Source organism: Lactuca virosa, chromosome 4, assembly GCF_052849685.1.
Source record: "Lactuca virosa cultivar CGN04683 chromosome 4, Lactuca_virosa_CGN04683_v6, whole genome shotgun sequence".
NCBI classification, from domain to species: domain Eukaryota; kingdom Viridiplantae; phylum Streptophyta; class Magnoliopsida; order Asterales; family Asteraceae; genus Lactuca; species Lactuca virosa.
In genome coordinates, this window is record NC_136429.1 from 499,993,132 (window position 1) to 499,999,673 (window position 6,542).

Sequence of the window (6,542 nt, forward strand, 5' to 3'; positions counted from 1 at the left end):
TATATATATATAAACTATAGTTTCACTACAATGTAAAGCACCTTCAAGATTATGTTTGTCACCAATCTGTCACGATCTATTTTTTATTAAAAAATATTTTTTCCTTTTTTCTACATATACAATCAATTAGATTTAATTTTTAATCATTTATCAACAACCAAAAATATATTTTATATTTGAGTTTTAGATATGTATAAAAATATATTAATATTATATATAAATTAATCTTCTTTCCATTGTTATTGATTCACTTATTAGTACTAGTTCCGAGCAATCTGCCGTCGTCAAGTGTCGTCAAATTCTTGATGATCAGGTTATTTTTAATAAGATTCTTGGGTATTATAAGGTTATAAAGAATAAAATCATGGTGTTTAAGGTGGGTTTCGAAAAGGTTTATGGCTCTTTGACATGTGATTATCTTTTTGTGGTCATGGATAAGATAGGTTTAGTATGAAATGACGCAAGTGGTTGTTGGTTGTTGTGTCTTCGACTACAACCTCGGTTCTTCTCAGTGGGGCTCCAACTAAGGAGTTTCTAATTTAACGATGTCTTAGGCAGGGTGACCCTCTTTCGTCTTTCTTCTTATTTTTGGCCATGGAATGATTCCATATTGGGTTGCTTGAGGCTAGTAGAGCATGTGTTTTTAGAGGAGTCATGGTTGGTTCAGGGAGCTTAGAGATTTCTCATCTTCTTTATGTTGATGACGCAATTTTGTTGTCTGACTCGAATTTGGAGAATGCTCGTTGCATTTTCCATATTCTTAAGGGTTTTCACATGGCTTCAGGGTTGAAAATTAACTTCCTTAAAAGAAAATTTTTAGGGATGGGTGTTAGTTTTGTTTTGGTTAGTCATTTTGGTACAGTTATTGGGTGTAATGTTATCGGAACACCTTTTAACTATCAATTGGTGGTAGATTGACATTAATCAAAATATTGATGTGGAGTATGGCTACCTATTAAATGTCGCTTTTTAAGGTTCCTGACATGGTTTTCAAGACTCTTGAAGCGATTCGCGCTCGTTGATTCTGGGGAGCTGATTTGGGGGAGAAAAAAATTCAATAGATTACGTGGAATGGGAGGATATAGCATTTGGATTTCTATATCTCGGGCTTTTGATCATCTTGCGAGTCGTGGAATGGTTTTAAAGATGTTTGTAAGATTAAGGTGGGGAATGGTCAAAATGTGAGATTTTGGTTTGATTCTTGGATGGGAGATCGATGTTTGAAGGACCGGTTTGATAGAGTCTTCGCTTCAGATTCTAATAAGAAATCCTTGGTCTCTGAGCGTAACTCAGAGGACAAGCTTGTCTGGGCGTGTTTTGGTATGCCTAGAGCTGGTGTCCGTTTGGATGAATGGAACGAGTTATTTAACGGTGTGCATCAGTTGTCTTTTACGTTTGATAGAGATCATCTTATATGGAATTTGGATATAACTAGAGCTTTTTATGGCGCTTCTACTCGGCAGCACTTGGACTGGTTTTTTATGATCACGTCAGGATTTCCTACGAGGTGGAACAATTTTATCTCTATTAAGCTTAACATTCTTGTTTAGCATATAGGTGGTAATAAGATCCCTACCTACTTAAATCTAAGAGATAAAGGTGTGGATTTGGACTATGGTGTTGCCCTATCTGCTCTCAGGTTAGTGAATCTAATGACCACCTCTTTGTGAGTTGCTCATATCTTCAACCGTTATGTAGAAGAATTGTTATATGGTGAGAGATTGACATTCATCAATTGTTTTCGTTAGATAGCCTCATTACTTGGGTGGATGGAACCTCTTTATCGGCGATCAATATAAATATATTTCATGTGTTCATCATTGTTACCCTTTGGAGTATGTTGATGATGAAGGAAACCATGTTGATTTGGGAAATCACCAGTGGAAAGTAACGAAGGGGAACCTTTTAGTTGATCATGGTTAGAAGCGAGGAACATAATATATGGTCGAAATTTCGAAGGATTGAATAAACTCAACAGTTGAAGTTTTCGGATTTTTTTGATAGTCGTCAATTAAAAGGAGCCATTTTCTCCATTTTTGTTATAGCTATTGCAGCTGCTGAAGCTGCTATTGGACTCGCTATTGTTTCATCAATTTATCGTAACATAAAATCAACTCGTATAAATCAATCGAATTTGTTGAATAAGTAATATTATCATATAAATTAGAATTTTCATAAAGTCACAACTGTATAAAAAAAATGGATTAATCATCTGTAACATCTACCCATACCGCCAATCAGCGAATTCATTCTTGGATAATTTTTCAACTCAACTTAGAAACGAATAATAAGAACTGGGTCATTTAATTTCGTTTTAAAATGAAAGTCTTTTCGAATCATTATGGAATGCACTAAAACCACACCTCTATAGCACTGAAAACTAAGTCATATGAGTGAGAAGTGAATGAAACATTGGCAAACCAAAGGCAAAATACCAGAGTTAAAAGTTAGATCCATGGAATTTTGAGAACCGTGTGTACTTGGTAAGCAGAAGAAGGTCACATTTACCAAGTTTGGACAGTCTCCAAAAGCCAAAAAGTTGGAACTTTTCTATTCAGATGGTTATGGACCAACTTCATTATCTATAGTTGGAGGCTCTAGGTATTATCTTACATTCATAGATGATGGCAAGACGAAGATGTGGGTTTATTTACAATTTGGTCCATATGGTTTGTGGAAAAGTGTGGATAAGTCCAAAATATTTTGAACTTGCACCACCGGTTCAAAATATTCTCCATCTTTTTTCTCTCTCTTTCTTTCTCTCTCTCTCTATTTCTCTCTCTCTCTCTCCCCCATATATATATATATATATATATATATATATATATATATATATATATATATATATATATATATATATATATACTAGCTGTTTATCCGCGCCAAGCGACGAGTATCTTCTTTTATTTTGACAATTTGGCAATTAGTTTATAGAGGCGATTAGTTTCGAAAATTAGTTTCTAGAGCCGCTATTTTCTTTTCGGAAAATGGTTTTCTTTCGCATGTGAGTGTTTTTTTTAATTTGGTTTCTTTTTATAACATGACATTTCAAAAAACGTTTCGGCGAAAACTTTATAGCGGCGATTTGTTTCTTTATGGTGGAAGGTAAATATTAATTGCGGTGAAGTGTTAACGACGATTATTTTCAGTAAGTTATATTTTATTTAAATAATATTGTTTATAATATAAACTATAGTAGACGTTATAAAATAACCAGGAATTGATGATTATAATAAAAACACTAATGAAGTAACATATACTACCAAGTGAATATAAAGAACAAAAAAAGAACTTAATAAATTAAAAAAATAAATATAAATTATAATATATGATATTTAATAGTGGAAGTCAATTTCCATTATTAAATCATTTCATTTTTATTTAAATGGTTTAATTTGAGAATTTATATATATATATATATATATATATATATATATATATATATATATATATATATATATATATATATTTATATTTATATATGTGTGTGTTTTTTATAATAACATCTTAAAATTACTTATAAAAGATTTTATACATGTTTTCATTCAAGCTACTCAGTAGCTTTTTTGTTTGTACGTATGTGTATCTGGAGTAAAACTTTCATGTTTAAGTGGTAACAAAGGCATTTTTATCTTTTTGACATTTCTTTTGTTTCTAAGGCAGGTTACAATTAACTGCCTTTGAATAAAAGAGTGAAATTAAACTAAACAAAATAAAAATATAACTATACGATGCAACATAGTAAACAGATCATCTGTACACACAGTTAATATTGTAAATGTGACTTTTCTTTACGGGATTTTCTACTATGAATGTGATAATGAAATGTTAATGTTATGGCAACTTATTTACGATAAGTTCATCAAATAATAAACTACTGGTTTTACTCCATACAATTTTCTTAAAAAAAGTTAAACTTTTTAACCATTAAATCAATAAAACCAACACATTTAAAAATTTCAAATTAAACTTTTTAACCATTAAATCAATAAAACCAACACATTTAAAAATTTCTTCCATTGTAAACTTTAATACAATTATACAGTCAACAAAAGAAACTTTTATTTTGTTGAAAGTATCTTAATTCCAATTATCACAGATCATGTTCAAAGTTTGCTACTTTCCCGCCCTTTATACCAAAAATTTGATTAATTCTAAATATCTAAGACCATTTCCTTTTGTGTTTGCGATGAATGTTTCTTCTCTTTAACACATTCTCATGTTCCACCAAGATCATTTCCTTTCCTGTAACATTTAACACCTATACAACTGTATTAATGTTATCAATATATAAATAATATTCGTTGCTATAATTGGATAAATTTATATAATATAAAATGTTTTAATAAATAAAATATGGAAAATACAATCATGCTTAAACTTACAGACATCCTTTCTTTATACTCCTAAGATAAAAGTTTTATATATGGTATAAATGGAAGTATGTTGTTATTTCATTCATTTTCCTTATTAAAAGGGGTTAAATGCTCAAGATGTACCAACATACTTCAGCTAATATTCTCTTAACCCTTTTGGTCCTCGAGTAGCCTGTTAAAACATGAAAGAAAATTGAAGTAAATATTAAGAAATTGAAAGTAATAGACTTGAAAGAGGTAAAGAACATACCATAACCAATCTAGCAATTACAACATTCTAAAGACTGTTTAATGTCTATATAATTGTAGGATTAAATCATCTTTCCATGCAAGCGTATGAATATTGCTAGATAATAACTAAAAATAGAGTAACAATCCCAATTATGTATAATATACAAATCAGTTAATTCAGAAAAATAAAATGGTATTTGGTTGTTTTTCATGTGAATGTTAGTGAAATCTCAATTATAATCTTCCCATGCAAATACTTTGATCACTAATAAGCTTTTACAAAATCAGAAAAAAATAATAATCCCCGATAGAAATATCTTGACATGCTCTGTATACATAGCTTCATTTTTTCCCTTTCTACAATTTTAGTCCATTTCAGGACCTGTTGTTGCTTGATACTCCATTCAAAACTTCATATTCAAGTATAAATCTCTGGTCAAGTCTTTACCTTCAATAAACCACAATAAACCATAAATGGGTAAAAGAACTTGTGTTATGACTAAAACATAGAAATTATTTACACTAGTAAAAAATTAGGATTGATGGAAACTTAGAAAAATGAAATAAGTCAAGATGAGATGTACTACCAGTTTAAGTATTCTTATACTTCTCGGTTTTCTGTGGGAAAGACTTATTCCAAATTTATGTTATTAAAACCTTCGATGCACTAATGACTCATCTACCGTGGAAGACACATAACCAAATTGATACAAAAGAATTTCTTTAAAACGGTTAGTACCCAATTTTAAAATGACTTTTTTATAACTGGAAACCTAAAAATTACATAATCTATATCTTAAAATGAATTTAAGCAAATACCTAGAATCATGTTTTGGATTTCAGGTACTGAACTCTACATAAAAAAAATCATGAACCAAGGCTTTAAATAAATCAATATTCAAACGATTGAAAATAAATTTAATCAAATCAAGAACCAATCTCTTACTTTGTTGGAGGTACAAAAGATTTTGCAATTGTCCATTATTATATCAGCTTGAATCAACAAAAAACCCATAACTGGTTTGTATCTCCACAAAAGACAAGTATGGATGATGAATCGATGTAATAGAAAATGAAGAATCACCTGAAGTGTTAGAAAAGTAGAAAAAATCTAAAATGTTAAAAAATCATAGAATTTCCAACATTTAGGTTGTCAGAAACCATCATATTATTTATGGAATTTCGACTTAATATCACAATTAGTACTAAAATGGAACATACCTTAAGATAATCTTATTTTCCACTTGAATGTGATAGTATGTTCAGAATGTAGTAAACTCATTCTTTTGTTACATGTCCTGAGTGATAAATGGGCTCCAAAGAAATATAACTCTACTTTAGTTCACAAAATCATAAAAAACACATTCCCACTCTTCTTCCTAAAACACGAAAAAATCACAGAAAAAACGATTTCATAACTTGAAACATTTTTATTGAGAAAGTGATCTAAGAACTTGGAGATATAGGGTTTTAGCAGCAATGGTGATAGAGGGGATACGAATAGAAAAGTGTTTCCCAAATATGAAGATTAAGAAGGTACCTTGGTTAATCCGAGAAACAAAATACACAAAGAAGAATAGGCAGATCAGTTGCAGAGCATGACAAAGAAGGACAAAAAGAATAGATTCTCGGCTCACCTAGATGACCTCGCACACAAACATGTAACACAGACCATTAATTTAAATATGTGCATCACGCTGGATTTTTGTTTTTTGTTTTTTGTTTTTAACCATTGTATTAGGATGGAAACAGAGGATGCATAGAGAGAGAGAGAGGGTGTTGACCGTGGCAGCTCTTTAGATGTGAAGGCGAAATAATTGAGTTGTGGTGATAGTGGAGTGTGGTTAGGGTTTATTGAGAATGGGAAGCAAAATGGTGGTGAGATGCTACATATAAGGGAGGGAGGCGAGCTGGGAGAGATAGGTGCTGATATTA

The 6,542-nt window shown here is 30.8% G+C and overlaps 1 long non-coding RNA gene across 1 annotated transcript; it reads left to right on the plus strand.

The window, feature by feature from the left end:
• Window positions 1-276: 276 nt before the first annotated feature.
• On the plus strand, window positions 277-2,124 carry LOC145169412 (uncharacterized). Its single transcript, XR_013742472.1, has 2 exons — window positions 277-1,639; window positions 1,749-2,124. It is a non-coding gene; the product is annotated as an uncharacterized LOC145169412 (long non-coding RNA).
• Window positions 2,125-6,542: the final 4,418 nt, after the last annotated feature.